The 23928-nt window shown below is 37.4% G+C and overlaps 1 protein-coding gene across 1 annotated transcript in view; it reads left to right on the top strand.

Annotated features, from left to right (window-relative positions):
* Window positions 1–16695: 16695 nt before the first annotated feature.
* Window positions 16696–23928, top strand: part of LOC128856983 (serine/threonine-protein kinase pakE-like) — a 69769-nt gene continuing 62536 nt past the window's right edge. Inside the window, exon 1 of the mRNA XM_054092465.1 lies at window positions 16696–17465. The gene's annotated coding sequence lies outside the window, so the exon portion shown is untranslated. The remainder of the gene's footprint in view (window positions 17466–23928) is intronic.

Raw genomic sequence — 23928 nt, 5'->3', positions numbered from 1 at the left:
AATCCTTCGTCACAGTATTTCATTCGAAAGGGGAATGGGATAATGGGATTATTATTAAGGAAAATGATATAATCATCTATACAGATGGCTTAAAACTAGACAATAGGATAGGTGGAGCAGTTTACTCCGATAAACTCGGAGTTAGCCAATCTTTTCGCCTCTCTGATCATTGTGGTGTATTTCAGGCGGAAGTCACTGCCATAAAAGAGGGACGGTAATAAAAACAAGAGAATTATCCACAAATGAAGTCTTCATACAGGGTTGCCCATATTCGACGAACCCGACGGATTTCGATGACTCTTTGGGCCCATTCCAATCGACGAGGCTTGTCCGCAGGCAACAATCTTTGCGTAAATTGAATCTTATACGGAAATAAATGCAAATCAATGCGGATAATTCGTTGTAAAGCGGTCCGAGCAATGCCCAACTGCTGAGAACGGCGATTTTGGGATGCCCTTGGCAACGCCTTAGTCGGTTTTGATTTGGGCTCTTTGGATTAGAAAGAGTATCACCGGTCGAAAACCTTTCGTACAAACGTTTAATGGTGTTCTTAGAAGGCACAATTTTCACATTATTTAATTTTTTATACGCACGTTGAGTTTTCACAATTGACTTCTTTTGTTGAATGTAAATTTTAACAATTCGGAAGCGCTCGCGTGCCGCGTACTGTTCCATGGTAAAAATCTGCTTGGACTGACGCTTCCAACGCGGTGTGTCGTTAAGCGATCTGACGTCTCTGTCAAAAGATACAGGGTTGCCAGATTGGTCCGTCGAATATTGGCAACCCTGTATACTCGGACAGTCAAGCAGCAATATAAGCTCTAGAAACGTACTCGTCACAATAGAATGTTTTAAACTTCTAAATGACGTATCAAAATACTACAAAGTACACCTTATTTGGGTGCCAGGCCACAGGAATATAGCAGGAAACTGCAAGGCAGATGAACTTGCTCGAACCGGTACAACGCATGACCTTCAAGTGGATAAAACGCTGATATCTATGCCTATAGCCACTTGCAAATTACTTATACATAGGGAAACCATCAACAAGTTAAATACAAGTTGGCAAAACCTCACAACATGCGAACTAAGCAGACAGACATGGTCGAAATGGAACAGCGGTGGATCAAACAGCTTGTTAAGATTTAATTGGAGTTAGAACTCCCGTACTACGATTTCTGTAGCAGCTGGCTAAATACAGAAAAAGAGGAAACAGTCAGACACCTTTTATGTGAGTGTGAAAGCTTAGTGACAAGGAGGCTCCGCTCTCTTGACATGCCATTTTTAATTGATGTAGCAGATAGCGCATCTAAAACTAACGAAGCTCTGCTCATGGATTAAAGCTACCGGATGGTTTGAAAAGGAACCCATTGGGTAAGGATAAGTTCCAGTGGTATCACAATGGACCTATGAAAAGTCTCAGTGTGTCACAGCCATCCCACGTACCTACCTTGCATTTTCAACAAAACACACAGCTTGCGGCGTGCCGACCTCAAGGCGCGCCAGTATGCCTGCGCCTCTTTCGAGTGTATTTTTATGCAATAAGTATTTTTTGTTTATTTTCTGATGCATATACATTTTTTTTTAATTTTTCATTTTTTATTTTTAATGCTTGCTGGAGGAAAATGTCGCTAAACTACTAATTTAGTGTCGCATGAAGCGCAAATGGGCAAATCGTTCGAAGTTGATGGCGATGATAAAAGCAGTCATCAAGAGCAGCATGCCGTAGAGTTCTCAGTGGTTATGTGACTTATTTTGTTCAGTTTTCTTGTTACTACTTCAATTTGTATTATTTTTACTATTTTTTAGCACTAGCATTGTTGCTGCAGGTGCTAATGACAGCAACCGCATGACAGAGAGCTATGCACAGCTTGGTTGGATGACATGCAAAGCCAATGCCGAACCTTAAATTTATTTTTACTCATTACGAATTGCTTCGCTTTTTGCTTGCGCGCGAGTATTCTTTGCATTTTCAGCATATTTTTGCACTGCTGCATTTGGTTTAAAAACTGAACGCTGACAACATTTTAAATAACTTCCAAGCCAGCCAGCGCCACTAAGTAAGCAGCCGAGCAACCTGTTTACTCAACTCTAACGGGCTTTCACTTATGCGAGAATCGCTTAAGCAGGTAGCGTTCGAGTTGGCAGCGCTGGGTGAGTGGCGTTTGAGCTTCAGCTTGGAAATTGTTCAACCTTAAATTCTTTTGTATGAGATTTTACCGCTGCGACTTATTTAAGTAATTTGACTTTTGAATGCATATTTTGCAGACATTCATTCATTTTTTTACCCCATTTGATTTGAAAATTTTGAAAGAGAACTAGAAAATAAGATTTAAATTTACTGAATATCAAAGTTCAACGCTCTATTTAATTTCCAATTGAATGCCTAGCACGTAATAGCAACACGAATTAGCTGTTTGGTGAGCGTACTGAATGTATGCACGTGTGTATGTGTGTGTATCTCGGATGCCTTATTATGTGGCAATGCCAATTTGAACGGTTCTATGATGGCATAGATGCCAACAACGGCACTCGCCTGTGCTTTGCATATTTTCTTTGGCGTATTGTAACGTAAACGAACTGCAAAAGCGGGTATACGAGACTGTAGCAAAATCAAAATTCAAAACCGTAAACTTTTGCGCTCGTAAATCTTTTATTTAAAATACAATGCCTTTGCCATAATATCGAAACGTGTTTTGAACGGTAGCGTTCTTGCGGTGAATAGAAATGAAAAGAGAAAGAAATAAATTAACACCCGCAACAGTCATTGAAAAGAAAGCATTGAACTTTCTTTGAACTCATAAAAAATGCTTCTAAATGCGAAAGACTTAAGAAGCGAACTTGCTATGAAACAGATGTATGAGATTGTATTAGCCGACAGTAAACTTACTGATTGAACTGTACATAAATATATTTTAGTACTTTATAAAGTACTTGTTGCCGACTTAAGCAACCCGTAAAAATTTACGAAATAGAGCAACTCTGCGCGAAATTATGACTTGTCACTATAACTAAGCTTTACTCTTTTATATCGCTCATTTCATTTTTATCGGTGCACGCGGACACATATAAGGCCTAATTGAAAGAAATAAAGAATAAGAGAGGAAAACTAAGGTAAAGAAAAACTGAAATATAATTAAACTATGAATTGTAAAAAATATGTAAAAACTAAAAGAATAAAATAAATACCTTTACAGGTTTTTTAAAGCATCAATCAAAGAAGCTATTAAAAATTAGAATCCTCTTTTCTTTACAACAGTACTTATAAACTTAAAATTTTTTTTTACCAAAAAACTCGAGCAATTTATTTACTCTAGCGAAGCGCTAACATATGCACTCGTATATTACGTTCGATTGTAAGTCGATCAAGGCAAAGCTACGTAAATCAGTAGGAAGATGCATAGTCTATTTTCACTGGTTCTCTAATGACGTCCTCCAACCTGCAAATGAGATAAAAGACCTTAAAGTAGTTTTTGACTAAAATTCTTCTTTCTCGTTATGTGCTCGGGATCGAGGCAAGAGACAACGCTTCTCATATTTCTGACCCAATTTACTCCATGTCCTTGGATAACCTTTTCAGTTAAGAACCATTTTGAGCAAAATCTACTACTCGAAAGAACCTCGATACCTCTCCCTCAGAATAACTGCCACGAAATCAGTGAGAAACTCTAAACTTTACGCTGCTAGATACAAAACACTAAAGCTAGAAAGACAGTTCTTGGTGTATCCGGCTCCACTTTCGAATTCTCTTCCTTAAAATTTAATATCTATAAGTAGCAAGAACATTTTTAAATGCGAATTTTAGTGGTATATTAGCACTAAGAGAGATAATTTGAATTTTAATCATAAGTAACGTCACAATAACAAATCAAGTTATATTTTTCTGTGTAACTTAAAATATCTATAATAATAAATTTTACCGTGGAAATTGTAACCTATTGTGACCAGCAAAATACTTATAAAGTTTTTCCTCGCTGTGTTAAGATGGAACCAGGAAATAGATAAAAAAAAAAAATATGAATTTAAATTCGCTTGATAACTGGTGAGTTCTATCAGAAGCCTGAAGCGGTTAACGCAAATGTATTTAGCTGCCGTCCAATCCAAAGCCCTTTCTTTCTTTTTCCCCTTGCTCTGTTCTTCTCTCTCTGTTTTCCCCTGTATGGCATCAGAATGGACGAATTTGATCCTCTGTCCAAGTAAACCCTCGAATGGGCAGCCATTTATCCTAATTTCGCTTGGTTGCGGTTTAATACTAAATGAGTGAAAAATAAGCAAATAAATAGTTTTAATTATTATTTAAAAAAAAAAAGAAAAAGTCTGATGGGGGGATTCTCAAAAATGATAAAAAAAATATCCGAAGATTTTTTAGCAAAAAAAAAAACATAAAGCAAAAAATAATTTTCATAAACATATTTTATGCTAAAAATTCAAAATAATATAAATGTTCAAAAGAAATGAAAATGTTTCTTTTTAAAACACTATAAACCAAAATTTTCGCGGTTTTTATTAAAAAACAAAAAATGTTTCAAATTAACTTCCGATTATACTTAAGCTTACAAATAAACAAGTTTTTAGAAGAATTGATAGCAATGTCATTTGAATTTCAAAAACAAATGTAGCCCATATGGATTAAACCCTTAATGAGCTTAAGGGGGGAAGCTGGTCTAGAATTTTGAAAAAATCGAAAAATTTTTTTTTGTCTTAAAAGGTGCTTTAGGGTCTTAGAAATAATATACCAAATGAGGGATGCCAGCAAAAATGTCTAAATGCCCAAATGTTTCATTCGACGGCAGTGCCTCGCAGGTATGCCCCGAACGCTATTTACAACTTTAAACGCGTTTTTCTCGAAATCACTTTTTTTAAACTGACCGAAGACATAACTCGAACAAATCTTTACCGATTCTTACGAAATTTTGACAATACATTCGAAATACCTTTCTCCGGAGACGTACGTAGGATTTTTTATTTATATTACATAGTTTTTTTTTAATCAACAATTTTATGTCGTTCTTTATAGTGAAAATTGTAACTTTTTGTTCAAACGTGCACCATTTCGCGAAAAAACAAAATATCGAAAAAATCCTACGTACGTCTCTTTCTGTTGTTATATAGAAACTAAAAAAATTTTATTTTTTGATCCAGGAGTTTACGTCTTCGGCAATGGACCCACTAGAAAAAAAGGCGCCTTAGGAGAACTGCTGGACAGCGGCCATTTTGAAATTAATTCAGACGAAAAATTTTGTATTTGTACCATGAAAGCTATATTATTAAACCTATTTCACAGATTTTCGATTGATTCCTTTGTTGAGTCAAAATAAATTCATAAAATATGCCCATTTTTTGCGCTCTAGACCAGCTTCCCCCCTTAAGTACGCTCTCTGAATTATTGATTCGCAAACTTTCGCGCAGTGACTTAATATTTGAAGAAGTATTTTGCTACTAAGCCTAGAAGCAATTCGAGTCACCTCAGAATGAATTACACAGCACGCGCCTGTGAAAGTAAAAAAAAAGCAATCAAAGTCAGCAGATATCAAATCCACGCCCAACAAAAAATTACACCTAAAATAAACAGTTTCACCTGCCAGCCGCCACTGTCGGCTCGGCCCAGATCAGTGAAACCGTTGCTGTGGCACTGACAAACTGAAAAAAAAAATATCAATTCATAATCGAATGTAAATGTGTCAATGAACGCCAAAGCGCGTGAACGCAACTCCAGGCAGCGTAAGTGGTTTGAGCGTAGCAAGCAAATAAATAAAAAGGAAGGTAAATATTCGTTGTTGAACGGTAGAATGAGTAGGTACTAAAAATCAAAAATTCCGGTACGCAGTGCGGCTGCGGCTGCGGCTGAATTTGTGGCTTAGTGCGGCACCTTTTCACTTCGCGCGAACATTTCTTTATTTTAGTTGTTGTTGCTGAGGTTTTTTTTTTGTGAGCAGCCACAAACTTTCACTCTTTTTTGCATTCCTTACCTTTTTTTTTTTAATTATTTATTACCTATCAAATAATTTAAGCAAAATTTTGTTGAAGTATTTTTGCGCTCCCCTCGCCTTTTCTTTGCTGATGATTACCTTTCGCCATATTTTTGCAGGCAACATTTAAAAGTAATAATTTCTGTGTGCATCACCCAATTCATACACAATTGTGCATATGTATGTATGTATGTCGCTATTCACGGCAAGTGTACAAAAATATTTGCATGCCACTCAAATGCTGCCAATGGGCTGCTCCATGGGTGCTAAAGCTGCTGCTGTACCTTTGTTGCTGTCATTACCGTTGCTTTTGTTTTTTTTCTTGTTGATTTGTATCCCATTTACATTTTGTTTCAATTTTTCATCACCGAAGATGATGTGTGCATTTGAAGTTAAGGTTTTTATTGTTGTTTCTGGCGCACCTAAATTATCAGCTTATTGATTACAGCTGGCTTTGGTTTGATACTGATTTTGTGGTTGCTTCTGCATTTCATAAAAAAACTATATATTTACGTTGTGGCGTTTGAAAAATTGCCATTAAAGTGATTGTTAGCAACTAAAAAAAGAGGTAACAAATTTAGCAAAAGATGAAGTAGTCTTGAGCCTACATTTAAGATGCTGAGCTCTTGTTGCGAAACTTTAGACAAAATCTGATTTTAACCAACGTGTGTATGTATATGTATGTGTATGTATGTGTATCTAGTACAGGTGTATGATGAGTTAGTTATGTGATGAGCGGATTTTGCAATTGCATGTGGCTTGATATGGCTGATTCAAAAAGTAACAGACGTTTTCTAAGTCAAATTTAAAAATGTTATAGCAGAAGATCTGGGAAACGAATGTCCTTCCCTTTCACATATGGAGGCATCTATGCAAGATTTTTGTCCCGCCTCCGAATGATAGAAATAAACTCAGAGACTTGCCATTGCCTGCCAGGGGTGATCGCTATTAGAAACAACTTTTTCTCTCATTTTGTGTTTCATGCCTGCAGTGGACTTCGAATACGGGGCATTATCGAAAGTTAGTCACTCACCAACCTATTCGACTATGGCAGCCGCCATACCCTTAACTCTTTGCCTACCGCAAAAAATAATACCACTTATTCGTATGATTTCCAAAAACAAACCAAAAATATTGTTAGAACATTGCTTTGTTTTCCGGTCATTGAACTATCGGCATACACGCAGCTAGCTTTCCTGCTTTACCATTAATGTTCTTTCCAGGAGCTGTGTGAAGTTTTCAGACTCTTGAGAGACTATTGCGTATTTTCTCTGTAAACGGCCAGGTCTGGCAGCAAGACGGTAACTCCTTTGGGTGGTCCTATCTTCGACGGCCTGGGGCAGTGCTCCAACCTGAGTCTCATCAACGTTCTCCATTACATCAACAGCTCAGGTTGGCTGTAGATATCTGCCCGTTGGTCTCAAAATGGTATCAAAACGGCGCTTTAGTGCTACTTGGGGAGTATCAGAGTGGTACTTCAACCACGATTGTCGGATTTGGGGTCAGAAAATCCACACGTTACTGTAGAGAAGCCAATTCATCCACAACGAGTCACTGTTTGGTGCGGTTTTTGGTCTGGCGGCATCATCGGGCCATTTTTTTCGAAAATGAGCGAGAAGCCGCGGTTATAGTAAATGGCGAGTGTTACCGCGACATGCTCAACGAATTTTTGTTTCCAAAAATTGAAGAGGATTACATGGACGACATTTGGTTTCAACAGGACGGTGCAACTTGTCACACTGCCAAAGTTACACTCGAACTTTTTATACCGTTTTTTAAAACCGAATAATCAGCCGAAATTCCTATATCAATTGGCCGCCTCGAAGCTGTGATTTAAGTCCGTTGGACTATGTTTTGTGGGGAGCCGTTAAGGACAAATGCTATGCGAACCATCCAGAGACTATTAATGCTTTAAAACACGGAATCGAAGTTGCCATTCATGAAATTGGAGCTCAAACAATCGAAAATGTGCTTAAAAATTGGGTTGATCGAATGGCCTACTGTAAAGCCAGTCGTGGCCGTCATTTGAACCATATTATTTTTCATTCAAAAATGACAATGTTCAATCTTCAAAATAAAAAAAAGTTTGAAAAAATATTGATTCGTTTTTTTTTATAGCCGATTCAAAAAGCAAATTTTAGATGCCCACCCTGTAGAACCTTATTGGTGCGGTTTTAGGCCGAGTAAAACTACCAGCGGACAGATACCCACGATGCACTTCTTGGAAAATACCCTATAGAAAGAAATCAACGCACTCTTTTTCTTTGTCGATTTGAAAGTCGTCTATGTGTCACAGTATCAGAACTTGGTGTCCCCGCAAAGATTATATATGGCTATATTCAGTGAAACTCTCAGCTTTGTCCGGACCCCTTAGTGTGGCTTAATATTAAACGAGGTGACTTCTTGCTATGTGGTTTTTATTAAAAGATTGGAAAAAATAAGTCGATTTGTAAACTAAATGAGTAAGGTATAATTTTTATAATTTTATAAGAGAGTACAATATCTTAACTTGAAAGAAATTGCAGAAAAGAAAATAGATGACATATGCAGATTCACGGTCAAATGACGATGGTTCGACTAACAAAACGCAGTGGTTCTTTGAATGGTGCATCAAAATAGCATATTTTGTGCTAATTGGGTGTGGATTGTGTCACTTAAGCAACATCTCTACCACCACTACCACCGCAATAACTTTTGGATGACGATGGTCTTAATATTGCCAGCCCCAACAAACGGTTGTCAGTTCTTTCTTTTACATATAAACTTAATAAAAACTTCTTGCGGATAGATCTGGGGGTGAAAGATAATACGACTAGTTATCTCTGGTCATAAAGACAAAAGTTCGCATACTTGCGCTATTATATTATATTTTGAAGTGAAAGAGTTGTATAAACTTTTCAGCGAGAAAGCTCTTTTTCTCAACAAGTGCTACTTCTGACTAAAACGGAAGATAACCGGAAAAGTAAAGTCACTAGAGGAACAAAAATACAATTTTAATAGACCATCATCATGACCGTTCTATATTATGACAACACATCAACATTATCCTGCGATAAGGCGACACTTGCGGTTTTTGAGATTAAGTTTATGTGAATGATTCTATTGCCCTTTGAAACGCCGAATATCGTAAACAATTTTATTTATTAGGACTATGAATAAGTTCGTGCGGTTTTTTTTCGAAATTTGAAACTTTATTGACGTAAAATGGTTACAAATTTAATATTCAAAATATTGTCCATCGCTTACTACTACTTTTTCCCATCTTTCTGGCAATTCACGGATTCCCTTTGTGAAAAATTCGGTCGGTTTTGCCGCAATCCACGAATCGATCCATTTTTTGACTTCATCGTAATTACGGAAGTGCTGGTCAGCCAGGCCATGTTGCATCGATCGGAAGAGATAGTAATCGGATGGCGCAAGGTCTGGACTATACGGCGGGTGGGGTAGGACATCCCATTTGAGCGTTTCTAAGTATGTTTTGACCACTTGTGCAACATGTGGCCGAGCATTGTCATGTTGCAAAATAACTTTGTCGTGTCTATCGGCGTATTGCGGCCGTTTTTCTCGCAGTGCTCGGCTCAAACGCATCAATTGTCGTCGGTAGACATCCCCCGTAATCGTTTCATTCGGTTTCAGTAGCTCATAATACACAACACCCAGCTGGTCCCACCAGATACACAGCATAACCTTCAGGCCATGAATATTCTGCGCCGACGTCGATGTTGAAGCATGGCCAGGGTATCCATACGTTGCCCGACGTTTTGGATTGTCGTAATGGACCCACTTTTCATCGCCAGTCACAATTCGATGCAAAAAACCCTTTCTTTTGTGCCGTTGAAGCAGTTGTTCGCATGCCATAAAACGGCGTTCAACGTCTCTTGGCTTCAATTCATACGGCACCCAATGGCCTACCTTTCGGATCATTCCCATGGCTTTTAAACGTTTGGAAATGGTTGATTGATCAACTCCCAAAGTTTTTGCAACCTCTTCTTGCGTTTGAGCCGGATCTTGATCGAGCAATTCCTCCAATTCGGTATCCATGAACTTTGGCGGCGCACCCTCGCGTTCTTCGTCTTCCAAGCCAAAATCACCACTTTTAAAGCGTGCAAACCACTTCTGGCACGTTCGCTCAGATAGAGCATGCTCACCATAAACTTCCACCAAGATACGATGACTTTCGGCTGCTTTTTTCTTCATATTAAAATAATGAAGAAGAATTCCCCGTAAAAACACATTATTTGGCACGAAATTCGACATTTTCAAGTGTGGTAAAAATATTGTTGTTTACGCTTCAAATAAAAAACTTATACTGACGTTTGTGCCTTACGACAGTAGCTCTCCAATGAATGTTTGGAAATGTGGATCGATGGAATAATAATCAAGTTACGCCATCTGTTGTAAAACCGCACGAACTTATAAATAGACCTATTATTATTTATTCAATAAAGGCGGCTGCCTTAGCCGATTAGGTTGATTCGTGACTACCATTTGGTAGTGCGTAGGTTCGAATCTCCGTGCATGAACATCAAATAAAAGAATAAAAGAATTACCCTCGGCAGGTAATGGCAAACATCTGAGTGTATTTCTGCCATGAAAAAGCTCCACATGAAAATCATTACCATGCGATGTCGGTTTGAACTGTAGGTTGGCTTCAAACTGTCACACCAGTATTAGCTATAATGGCTTCATATCTTCGAGTCACACTTTGTGTTAATACTTGGGAAAGTCGTGGAGGTAATCGGCCAAAGCAAATCAAATCAGCCGAAGTTCCCTTGATAACTATTTGACCATCCATATTTGCTTTCCTTTGAGGTTTTACTTAACTATTGTCTATACATTTTCAATAGGGTTGACATTAGGCGACAATGAAAACCAATCCAACATTTCAATACCGTTTGGCTGTTTCCATTCTATACACCTTTGGCTTCAATGCGTGGGATCGTTGTCTTCTGTGAGATGTAAGATTAGCTAGTTCTTCCAAATATCTTCACAGCTGACGATAATAATACTTTTCGGTAAATTTCATTCATCAAAACTGCATTCAAATTGGCGGTAAAAACAAATAAACATTCAAATCCTTTTCAAAGAAGCGCAGCAAGCGTGAACCTTAACTGGATGTTCAACTGTTGGTTGAAGTGGTGGATTATCAGCAGTACATCAGTAACTACGAGGGATGCCTTTTATATGTCAAGATTTGGCAACCCTGGTATTGCAATCTGGCAACTGACACCTGTATCGCAAAGTTTGACATTTTTTGGCTTTTACGTACTCAGAACGTTTTGAAATACCAGCGCTATTTGTGTTATTTACAGTAACTTAAAAGATTCATCTCGGTCCAAAAATGGAATGAAATCGTGAATATTTTCGTGCGATTATTTTTTACAACTTTCGACGTGGATTAACTCAGCAACATTGCATGGATGAACTTAATTCATTTTTTGGCGATGAAGCTCCATCAAGGACCAGTGTTAATCGATGGTATGGTGAATTCAATCGTGGTCGTAGTTCACTCCAAGACGAATTTCGTGAAGGTCGTCCAAAATCTGTTGTTCCGAAAACCATTGATGCTGTGCGCGAACTGATATTGCAAGATCATCATGTGACCTATCGTGAGATTGAGACAATCTTGGGCATTAGTGGGACCAGCATACATTCAATATTGCATAAATATTTGACTGTCAAAAAATTTTGTTCGCGCTGGATCCCACACAATTTGTCAATCGCTCAAAAAAAGGCTCGTGTCGATTGGTCGAAGGAAATGCTCAAAAACTACGATCGCGGGGCTTCGAAACACGTCTATGACATCGTGACAGGTGATGAATCATGGATTTACGCGTATGAACCCGAAAGTAAACAGCAGTCGACTTTATGGGTGTTTCAAGATGAGCCAAATCCAACAAAAGTTGTTCGCGCACGAAACTGGACATGTCGCAACCGTACCACTAGAACAACGCAGAACAGTAAATTCTCATTGGTACACAACCATTTGTTTGCCAGTTGTCTTCCAAGAAAACCAATCGCCAAAGACGGATCACTCTTCACCAGGACAATGCGAGCTCTCACACATCGGCTCAAACAACTGCATTTTTGAGCACCCAAAACATCGAATTAATGGGCCAACCGCCGTATAGTCCTGACTTGGCACCGAATGATTTCTCTTTATTCCCGTACGTAAAAAACAAACTTAGGGTCAACGTTTTTCGACATCTGAAGAAGCGGTTGCGGCATTCAGAATGCATGTTTTGGAGGTACCTCATTCAGAGTGGCAAAAGTGCTTCGACAATTGGTTCAAACGCATGCAAAAGTGTATAGATCTTCATGGAGAATATTTTGAAAAACAATAAAGTGATTTTCGATGATTAAAATTGGTTTCTGTTCTCTAATCCCGACATATAAAAGGCACCCCTCGTAGTATTCACCTAAAAGGAAAACTTATCTGTGAATATTACGTTTTTGATGATTTTCTTATATTGCTTTGGAGATACATTTTTTTAACCTCGTCTCGGGAAGTCGTCAGTGTTTTTAACTTCGGATATGAAACAACAAAATGATAGAAGTTTCCGAGTATATTTCTGCCATAAAGGCTCCTCATAAAAAATCATCTGGCATTGGGAGGCGGTATGAAAGTGGGTCTTCGACTACGCCACAAATAGGAGGCGGAACTCGGCCAAACACCTAACAGAGATGTACGCGCCAATTATTTATTTTTAGTTTTATACCATTATTTATGAACGTCTTCAACTTCTTCAAATATTTTGATGAAGATGCATTTGACATTTTTGGATACTTAGGGTGTGGACATAGGAATACTGCTTTAAGTCCTTTATTTGCGCGGAACTCGTTTTGTAGAAACAACGTACTCTTTCGAAATTTTTAATAGAAAGCCTCAACTTTCAGAAGGTATTCTATGCCATCTTTTTAGTGGTAGCAGAGGAAGAAAAGTGTTTTCTTGGCATTGGAAAGATCTTGTTTAAAAAGATTTGGCTTTCTTTTCGTTTTATTTTAGTGTCAGTCAACAGGGGGAGAAAGAAATGAAGATTGTCAGTCCTCGTTTAGCTCTGCCTTTGCTTAGCTTGTTCTTTGAATAACCCAGCAAAAATAATCAGCGCAGTTACTACAGCAAAAATAAAGTGAACGAACCTGTAAAATGTCAAACTTGCCCTGGAAGATACTTTCATTCCGAGGTCTACTCTGGCCGCCACTCTTTAGTAAAAGTATTCATATAGATAATAAATTAGCTAAAATTCTTGTCTCACAGTAACATCAATTCCAGCACTTAGCTTCAAGGGCCGAGAGGGCAGAGAGACGGTGTGAAATTACCTCTAGTAGCATACGGGAGATGTAAATTAAAAAAAAAACTCTCTTATTTACGTAAGTACACACAGCAGCCTCGGTAGTCTAGCGTAAGTGCACTAGCCTGTCATCCCAGAGGTTGTGTGTTCGAATCCCACATCAAGCACGGTCCTCGCACTTTTCCAAACTTACCTACTTTCCTAGTTTCTAGTTTTTAAAACAAAAAAACAAAACACGTTCATTCCACAAAAACCTTATCTTTCCAATCCTTACTCCCGCACAAAAGTCAGCGCATTACTTGCATTGTGGCTGTTGAAACAAGCAAAAAAACAAAGAAAAAGACACATCTGCATATTGCATCAGTGTCGCCAGCAAGAAAAAGCGGGAAATCGCGGTAGTAGCGCAGACATACCAAAATTTAGCGAAATCCTCAACTATCTGTGCGATCTTTCTGACAGAAAAATGTGAAACACAGATGGCGCCCCAAGCAGTAAGAAGGCGTTGTTCCTAAGCAACGACAGGTGCGCATTCCCCCTATTTAGGACTGGTAGCGGCAGGCTAATCACCTACCCTGACATAAAGCCAAATAGATTAACGAAACCAACGCAAAACTGAGTCTTTTTGAGGCCCAAGCTCCCGAGTGGAGTGAACACGGAAAAAAAGGTCACACATACGTATGTCTTTGAATTTATATACATAACTGATTATTTTTATTTCTGATCAATAATTATTTTTAAGTCTTACGCCTTTTTTGTGAACTTGGGAGCATAATTTTGAATTGAGTGGGACTTTGCAGATATTTTACATCAACAAGGTACCCTTATATTTTCAGAAAGCATAAATTAATATGTTTCGTGCATTTATATATGAAATTCATAGATTTAAACATATAAATAAATAAATAAAAGCTGGAAGCTGAAATTATTTTTTCATAGTCCCCAAAAAAGAAATAAAACTACCGTTTTTGTTCACTTTGAGGTCCTCCCGTGGCTGTAAAAAATCATATTGATTTAAAACTCTTATATTGAACTATTGAATTGAAACTAAACTAAATAGACTACTAAACGATGAGAAGCTTATATAATATAATTCACTATTTTTCAAATATTTTTGAAATTTGGTCCATTAGAACAAATCAGTTTTGGAAAATTTTACTCACTAATTTTACCACTTAAAATCCTAAGAATGGTCACTTGCAAATCAAAAGTTTATATGAGAAAAATATTCCCGTTTTCTGAAGGGTTTTCCAATAACAGGTGTTATTTTGAATAGCCCGCTATTTCGGTAGATGTCACTTTGGACGCTGTAATTTTTTGATATTTGACAAGTAGAAACTACGCCATTAATAAAAATTGAACGAGAAACGTTTAACCAACGCCTTGAAATTATTTAAATTCCCTATAAAAATGGTGAAAATTTGGCTGAGACGGTTCGTAAAACTCGAATATTTTTGGGTCATCGTGAAGCACCTTGTCGGATGGCAATACAGAAATGGGTTAACAAATTCGAGCTATTGGGACAAATTAGAGATGTGAAGAATAAAACCCGTGCACATCGCTTAAGAACAGCCGAAAATCGGAAACATGCCTGTTGTAGCCGAAAGTGTTGAAGAAAACCCAGGTTTGTTCATTCCTCGTCGTTCTTTGGAATTTGACATTCCACAAACGTCATTACACCGTATTTTGCATAAAGATGTGGGTCTTAAAGCTTATAAAGCCGAGTTAACATAAGAACCCAAGCCGGCTAATAATAAACAACGTCGTGTCTTTGCTGATTGGGTCGTTGAAGTGCATGAAAATGATCCGGAATTTCATCGAAAAATCATCTTGAGTGATGAGACCCATTTCCATCTCGGTGCCTTCGTCAACAAGCAAAATTGTCGGATCTGGGGCTCAGAAAATACAGGAGAGTTATTGTTGAAAAACCTCTCTATCCTCAACGTGTGACTATTTGGTGCGTTTTATGGTCCGGCGGAGTCATTGAACCTTACTTTTTCGAAAATGAAGCTGGAGCAACAGTTACGGTGATTGGATTGCGCTATCGAGAGATGATTAACGACTTTTTATGACCGGAATTGGGTGGTAATGATCTGGACAACGTTTATTTTCAAGAAGACGGCGAAAGCCATGATCTTTTACGGGAATAACACCTCTTATTGGAAAACCCTTTATAATTATTTCTCATATACTTTTTTTTGACATATTGATTTCTGTATCTATGTATCACTTTTGGGAAATTTTGGAACTTTAAGTCAAAATCGCATGACTTTCCTAACGCAGCTCTTCAGATTTTTTATTTAAGTTATTTTTCATCCTCAGGCTAACCAAAAATGTGCGTGTAGCGAAAAAATAGCAGTTCTGCATTTTTGCGTGTTTTACTTTATTTTGAAAAATATAAAAAAAGATGATTTAAAAAATGTCAGTCAAACCAAAAATGCTGCTATCAGTTTTTGTCCAAATCAATCCAGTTTGCGCGAAAATATTCCATACACGCTCTGCATTGGCTTCTAAGACTCGTATTACATAAAAAAATTCTTTGAGTTCTCATAAATTAATAATTGCAAAATGTTGGCGAAACCTGATCTTTTTAGGCCTAATAAGCAGCACAAAACCCAACGAATGTTGCACAATTGAAATAAAATAAATCATGCTCTGATTGCATAAATAATAAATTGGCTAAGTTATTGACAAGTTTGCAGGCTTCGAGAATTTTCGCAACAAACGACCTCAAATGTGGGCACAAGCGAGTTATTCCGTCCGAGCAGCGCGCAGCTTACCAACGCGGCGGGGCCCAAAATGCAGTCTGCTTCCATGTATGTAACGCAATAACCACAAATCGCATGAAAACAACAACAGAAAGTAAAAACAAAAATTTAATAAAAGAAAAAAAATTTAAAACAAATGAAACAAAATAAATTCGGCTGCAATTGAATAACTTACCTACCTTTGGTTAAGGCCTATTGGCATGCGACCGGTAGATGAAAGCCATGAGAGTGTCACCAATCCACCAATGCAAGCAACTAAAGCTCTCCAGGTGCATGCCAAAGTGTGAGCGCCCAGTGAGAGAGTTGACGCGTGAGTACGCGAACGTGAGCTTAAGCCGGCTTTGGTGATTTACTTGCCGCTTCTGCAATGGCACAGGTGATTTTGATGCCTTCACAACTGCTGATCGCTGGCTGCACTTTTCACACACACGCACACACACATGCTCGCACGCGCGCAAAAACATGCTTTCAAGTGAACAGGTTGCCGTTGAACGAGCTTTACTGTCAACAATAACAACACGAATACACAACAATGGGGAGTTGTAGCAGCAACAAAAGCATTCCAAGCGCATTTTTGTAGAAAAAGCAAAAGCAGCAAAAGTCATGCGCTTACGAATAGTTTCGCGCATGAATACCCGTTCGCTTGGCATGCAGTCAGTCAACGACGAAACCTTCAGGTGTTAGCAACACAACAGCGCGCAAGTAAGAGCAGTGAGCAGTGAGCACTGAGCAGTGAGCAGCGGGCAACGAGTTTCAATCAACCATTCAGCAATTAAATTGTTCGATTCCTTGGTATTATTGTTTGTCTGCCATTCAGTTGGCGCGCACGCGTACACACGACCAACGGTAATATTTGTGAAGTTACGTTTCTGATTCTACTGCGCACAAAATTTGTCCACAGTTTTTTTCTGCATTTATTTGTGTTGCGAGTTTATTGATTTTCTACGCTGTGTTATCTTGTGCCAGTGATGCTGTTGAAGCGTGCGCGCATCTCTGTAGAAAGTCACCAAAGTGACATGTCTGATTTCTTTTATTGCATTTAAACTTCATCGATTCTTTTATTGTGGCGATCATAAACGGAGAAACATAGAAATTTACAGGTGTAGTGCGCCAACGAGTGACAAAGTGAGCTTACCAAAGTGACACAGTAAACAAGAAAAAAAGGAATGCATATATTTGTTGTTGTTGTTGTGAAAACAATATTTCTGCTATAGTGGAAAGTGGTAATGTTGCATGCTCGTTTTTTATCTGTATTTTGTGAAAAATTTATTTTATGTGTTGATTTGTGATTTGATGGAGAAAAAAAATTAATAAACCAGAATCTGTTTGAAGTGAAAAAGATTTTATTTACACTGTTTCATATAAATTTTATTGTTAAAGATTTTAAAGTGGTTGCATGTGGGTGATAAAGTGGATACAATAAACTCTTCAATACGTATGTATGTATGAATTTATGATGATTTTGAAAAGTTTAAACATTTAAAAAACAATAATTTTTTTTCTTCACCATTCATAGTTAAATTAATATAATTTTTTTATAGCCTTGTTTACTCTGCTCGAGAGCATAGGGCCTCTACAAGACTCTTCCGTCGTAAACGGTTCTGGGCTGTTCTTTTTGCGCTGTCCCATTTGATGTCAGCATCTGCTGGTTCGCGCAACATCGACCTTCGCCAAGTGATCTTTGGCCGACCGTGACGCCTGCTCCCTTGCGGGAACATGATTTAATTTTGCTTTATAACTCATTTAAACTTGTCTTTAAACGTGGATAGAACGACATCAGTTAAGAACCTGGAGAAGGTCCAAAAGTCTGCCCTCATTGAAAACAGTGAGGCGCTTTGGAGTACTCCTGCTCTTACGCTTAACGCAATGGTGAATGCGCTACCAGTAGACATCGCAGGCAAAGCCGTCGCTGCACGTGCCGCAATCAGATTGAGGTGTTTGCGCCCCAAGCTAGGCTTAAGCTATGTATACCCCAGGTTCGGTTATGGTGGTAGTCGGAATATACGACCAACTCAGTTAGACCTTACAAGTCCGTTATGATACCACTGTGCGACACGGTAACCTCTTTAATTTATCCTCATGAAACTATTTTCTGGCTCTTATGAAGCGCAGAATTGGTCTAATCCCAGCGCAAGACAGTTTTGTAAGAGAATTGAAAAAGTATCTACTTAGAAGACCTCCTCTGATTTTAGCTAAGGCTGGGCAATTGCAAAGGAAGAGTTCAGCTGTCTCTTCTCTTCTCCTTATATCTACAACTTCTACAATATTCATAGGAGAAAGCTCCTAGTCTCAAGGAATAATGCCTGCCAAATAGCAAATGAGCAGTTATACAAGCCACAACCTTCGAGATTTCCTCTCTCACAACAACCTTTTCCACGACAGTCGGTTCTACGTTACCGAAACGACCCGGATTTATATCTGCCCAAGGACTGTCACTCCAGCAGCATTCCCCGTATGTAAGTATGGGGAATGTTTATGCTGCTACAACAACAGATATCGTCTAAAGAAAGGCTAAGCAATTCCTTTGTCTTTTTCTTATTTATTTGCGGCCAGAGTAGCCTAGCTGCTAGGCATGTGCCGTCATTTCGCCATGACCTATTGGGCTCTTGGATAATGTGGTTTTTGATTATTAGTTTGCTCGTTGCCATTGGTATCCCAATGGTACATCTATCACTATATGGACACCCTAGTGTTTTTAGAAACTTTGAGTTCATCTCCATAGTGCTTGATCCGCGGAACGATGCTCGCTGGGTTTGAGCAAGACATTTTCCATTCATATTCTCTCAAGAGTGGAGTGGGCGAGGTGGAGCATTTGGAGATAAGATATGGCAAACATGTTTACGGATGCTACGAAGTTAGGCGAACGGGTTGATGGAGGAGTATTCTGCGAGCAGCTCCCCATCAAGCTCAAATTTAGTCTACCGTGCCACTGTAGTGTTTTCCAAGCGAATGTAGCCGCATTTAAAGAAGTGGTGGGCTGGTTGCTTACTTCTGTATCTACTGTAAGGGAAGTCAACATTTACTCTGATAGCTAAGCGGCAATTCGGGGCCTGTAAATTATTGTTGATGAATTCGAAATTAGTTGAGTAATGCCTGATTTCAATCTCAACTGCTTCCAAATGCTTCAATATTAGGCTCATTTGGGTTTCCGGTTATAGCGAGAAAATGATGGGCTGATCAGCTAACTAGACAGAGAATCCCTTAGACGGTTTCACGGCGAAATGGGAGGTTTGGAGTTCCCTTAAGAGTCTGTGGTCTACTTCTGAAGGATAGGATTCGCGCCAATGCAGAATGCACAAACGTGGAAAGTCGCGGGGTCCTTTTATCCAAGGTAGGATTGGAGGTATCCGAGGAAACTACTAAGGCCAGCAAAGCTGCAGCTCTCGAATTTTTTGGGTGTCCTCACCGGGTATTATCTGTTAAATATCAACCGAGTGAGACTTGGGATTGCTTCAAGTTATTTCGGCAAAAACTGTCTGTGGAACGAGTTGAAATCATCTCAGCACCTTCTTCTCATACTTCTTGGCTCGCGCTTTTTTGGTACATCTGCGGGTATAGTAGAGCTGGATATCACACACTTGGTGAATTTTATCAGCAGCTTGAAGTAGTTAACGTAATTCTAATTAACCACCGTTTGGCTGTCTTGCTTCTCTAATCCAAAGACGTCTCTTCCTTTTTCCCCCTGTTCGGTTCCTCTTCCTCGGTTTTCCTCTGTATGGCATCCGAATGGACGGATTTGATTCTTTGTTCTAGTGGACTCTTAGATGAGCAGCCAGTTGCCCTATCCTAACCAAGCCACATACAGAGAATACCCAAAAAATAGACGCGACAGAGGGAGATACTCATTGAAATACAAGAAAATTTAAATTTACCAAGAAATGCAGGCACAAATTTTAGCTGGGTCAGCCAAAAGTTCCTGAGTGTAATTTCTAATTGAGGTCAAAATATCGGCAGTAATTAAAAGCAATAATTTATTTTATTATTTTGTATTTCAAATGGTCTTGCGGTCACAAAATAAATATAGGAAAATAAATCTTTACACAATTGTACATTTCTATTGTTTGTGCGTCCCGGTGCTTGGAATGTTTATCAATTTTCACTATTTAAGGGGATTTTAAGTAAACAAGAAAGCTATTATAAGCTATTCTAATACTCTTTTTTCACGAGAGATGGAGCCAGAGGAAACCTTTCAACAAATCAGATTAAAATTGGTCTGGAATCAAAGTGGCACTAATTGCAATTTAAAGGTTAAATTTATAATACAACAAAAGGTCTTTTGTACAGATTTCTTCCACGTTTTCACTTTTACGACTGCCTTAAGGGGGGAGCCTGGTGTATAAGGTAAAAAAAATCAATTTTTTTTTTTCGTTTTAAGCGATTCCTAAAATATTTCAGAATATTCACACAAAGTTACAGAGCCTAATTCTCAATATTTCCGCAAATACAAAGCCAAAGGTAGGCGAGCGTTAGGTAGTTACGCTGTGACCGGACAGCTATAGCACAAACTTTATCTTCTTTTCTCGACTTTTCATTTTTATGATTTCTTTGAATTGGCGTACATGAATAAAAAAAACCTAATGAACCTTTTCAAATGAATCATAGCTTGTTCCCTTCAGTATTAAATTCTCTTCTATTTGAACTAACAAAATAGATAAAAAAAAAATTTTCAAGTTGAAGTGAATTTTTTTTTTATAGTAAGGCATTTTTTTCTTTAAAACCTCCAAAAAGTTGAAATTTTGGAATTTCTCTCAGTTTTCTTAGTTCATCTAGAATAAAAAATCATGATAATTAGAAATCCATTTGAATTTTTTGCTTTAGATAATAATTACGAGCTGTTTCTTGTACGCCAGTTGGAAACTCCAGCGTTGCAGCGCTCTACTAATTTCTATGTTAAACATTTTTTTCAACTTATTTTAACCAGTACAAAAATTGTTTATACTTTTTAAATGTTCATTAAAAGATAGAAAAAACTTTGCAGTGCTAAATAAATTTTTTCCTTAAAAAAAAAAATCGCAAAGAGATGCAATTTTTAGACCTCATAAACCAGGCTCCCCCTTTAAAATCACTATTTACGGTCACTTGAATAAATTGTTCCCTTAAGCAAATAGCGTCATCCTCTAGAAAAATGTTAGATATAAAAGTCCATTTATAACGAAAATTTTTAATTTTTAAGAATAAGAAAAGCAAAACAAACGACACTCCTTGTTCAGATCACTTTCAGCACGCCTCAGTATTGTTTCTTTGTCCCGTTTTAATCTTTTCCGCCATAACTAATAGGACTATGAATAAGTTCGTGCGGGTTTTTTTCGAAATTTGAAACTTTATTGACGTAAAATGGTTACAAATTTAATATTCAAAATATTGTCCATCGCTTACTACTACTTTTTCCCATCTTTCTGGCAATTCACGGATTCCCTTTGTGAAAAATTCGGTCGGTTTTGCCGCAATCCACGAATCGATCCATTTTTTGACTTCATCGTAATTACGGAAGTGCTGGTCAGCCAGGCCATGTTGCATCGATCGGAAGAGATAGTAATCGGATGGCGCAAGGTCTGGACTATACTACTACTGCTAAACATTTAGTAGGATCCAAAGCATCTTTAGGTTGAAGTTTCGGCCACTGGGCTAAATTATTATTATGTAAGCATATAAATAAATAAACCAAATGAGAAATAAGAATGCCTCGTGCCATAAAAAACTCAATTTCATAAAAAAAATGTACAATATTAATTTTTTTATTATTGTTTTATTATTTATTAATTTTTGTAATTAAATTTACCCAGATCAAATGTGTTTGCATTGGCGAGGTTTCACTGCACATATTCTTCTTCTTTTTGATTGGCGCGATAACCGTTTACTGTACATATTACCGTGCATTACTATGCATTAATTTACATTTTTTAATTTTTTGTTTGTTTTCGAGGTTTATTTGGAAATAAAAAATTCAAAAAATTCCAAAACCTCAAAACTATTTGCTGTAAAGAGAGTTTATGTAAAATTCATTGCTATTGATATATTGCAATTAGTGATGGTAAACATTTTTCATCAGTTTTATAAATATTTATTCAGCAGGTATGACTAAAAAATAAAAAAAAAAAAATTGAAAACAAGTTCGCTTCTTAAGTCTTTCGTGGTCGTGGCGATTTCAGTGCATATGCGCTTTAAAATTAATGAGTGAATTCAAATTATTACTACAAAGTTTTTGTTTCTCAATACATAAATAAAGCTTCAGAGAATATTAAGCAATTTTGTCGTTTTTCTTCAGAGAATATTAAGCGATAAAGAAACTTTACTAGATCCGGCACGATCAGTTATGTTATAACCACAAAACCTGAGAACTAAACATTCATCATTTATTTGAGTAATTTCATTCAAGTAAAAACAATGATTAAGCGCTTGTAAAAGGTCATAAAAAATAGTAGACACAAAGTTTTATTATAAAGAGATTATAAAATCGGTAGTTTATGAGATTTTTGTGTCTCAAGTCAAATTGTATACACACATATTTGTATATATAAGTAGTTATAAATTTTATTTAAAGAACCACTCCTTTCCTTTGGATGATTGGTAACTCCATCGGGTATGGAGGTTATCTGAATTGTAGAAAGACTTATGCATGACAAATAAATACTTCGAAATCTCAATACTAATGAGTATAGTGCAGCCAAAAATTTAGCTAAATAAAAAAAATTGGGTGGGTAAAAACAGCAATAAAACAGTAATCTAGTACACATCTGCACTTTAGCCTGAAAAAGGCACCGGAATTGGTTCAATTCGGGCGAGTCTAAGATACTCCAATAAATCGGGTGATACCATAAGAAATAAGTATTCATTGTGAAGCCGGAAGCAAATGCCATAGAAAAGTTTGCAGACTTTCATATTCATTAACAATGACAAACAATCTTTCCATACATCCAATCAGTTATTAAGACCTATCAAATACCATAAATTTACCTCTACATTGGTGATGCTGTGCCCTAATAAGCTATTTGTCACGATCATCTGGATATCAGATGACATAGGAATTAAAGGAATAGTAATATTTCTTCCCAAAAAAGAAAAAAACTGGAAGAAAAATCAATCAACTTCCTTTATAGGCCCAACTCCCTTCTATGGCTTAGGTAGGGAAAACTATTTATCCTAGCAAAGAAATGGAGCAATACTCTAAGTTTGGAGTACCCTAGAACACTTTTGACATGCAACAACCAAAAACGATTTAAGAAACGCCTGAGACAGATTTGAGAATAACCAAAGAATTAGTAGAACTATCACGGGAATTCTAAAAAGACATTGTAGTTTGATCTACCATCAGACTAAATATAATAAAATTAAATTGAAAATTTATTCGTGTGAAATGAGCAGATTCAGCAAAGTAGAAAGTGCAACTGCTAGCCCATACATACATAAGTATAAGCTGCACAATAAGCACAATAAATGCTTTCTATATCCTTGAAAGCAGCAGAATAGGTTAAACTGTTGCTTTACACCTAAGAAAAGAACTAAACACTTTTTGTATCATATCTAAAGGGTGTTTTTTAAGTGCTGTAGAACTGAAAATGATAATAAAGAGAAATATTGTAGGAATGATTTTTGTTTTTGTGTTACAATATAATCTGGCGAATAATTTCATGGCATTTATTTTTTATTTCATATGTCTGGCATATGAGCATCGCCAACGACCAACAAGTTGAGAACGACAACGAGTTCACATTTCGGCATCTTCTTCAACATTTCGCTGTATGAACTTCGTGAACAGATTTATTTTTGTTCAAAGTAAATTTCCACAATTTAGAAATGTTGTTCGGGCATTAAACGATTAATTTTTTTTTTGTAGCATGACAGTCCTGAGTGGACCATTGCTTTCGCTTCTGTAATCATTGACCTTTAACTTTTGCGTTGGTC

Source organism: Anastrepha ludens, chromosome 3 (genome assembly GCF_028408465.1).
Source record: "Anastrepha ludens isolate Willacy chromosome 3, idAnaLude1.1, whole genome shotgun sequence".
NCBI classification, from domain to species: domain Eukaryota; kingdom Metazoa; phylum Arthropoda; class Insecta; order Diptera; family Tephritidae; genus Anastrepha; species Anastrepha ludens.
This window is presented reverse-complemented; position numbering and strand designations above follow the sequence as displayed.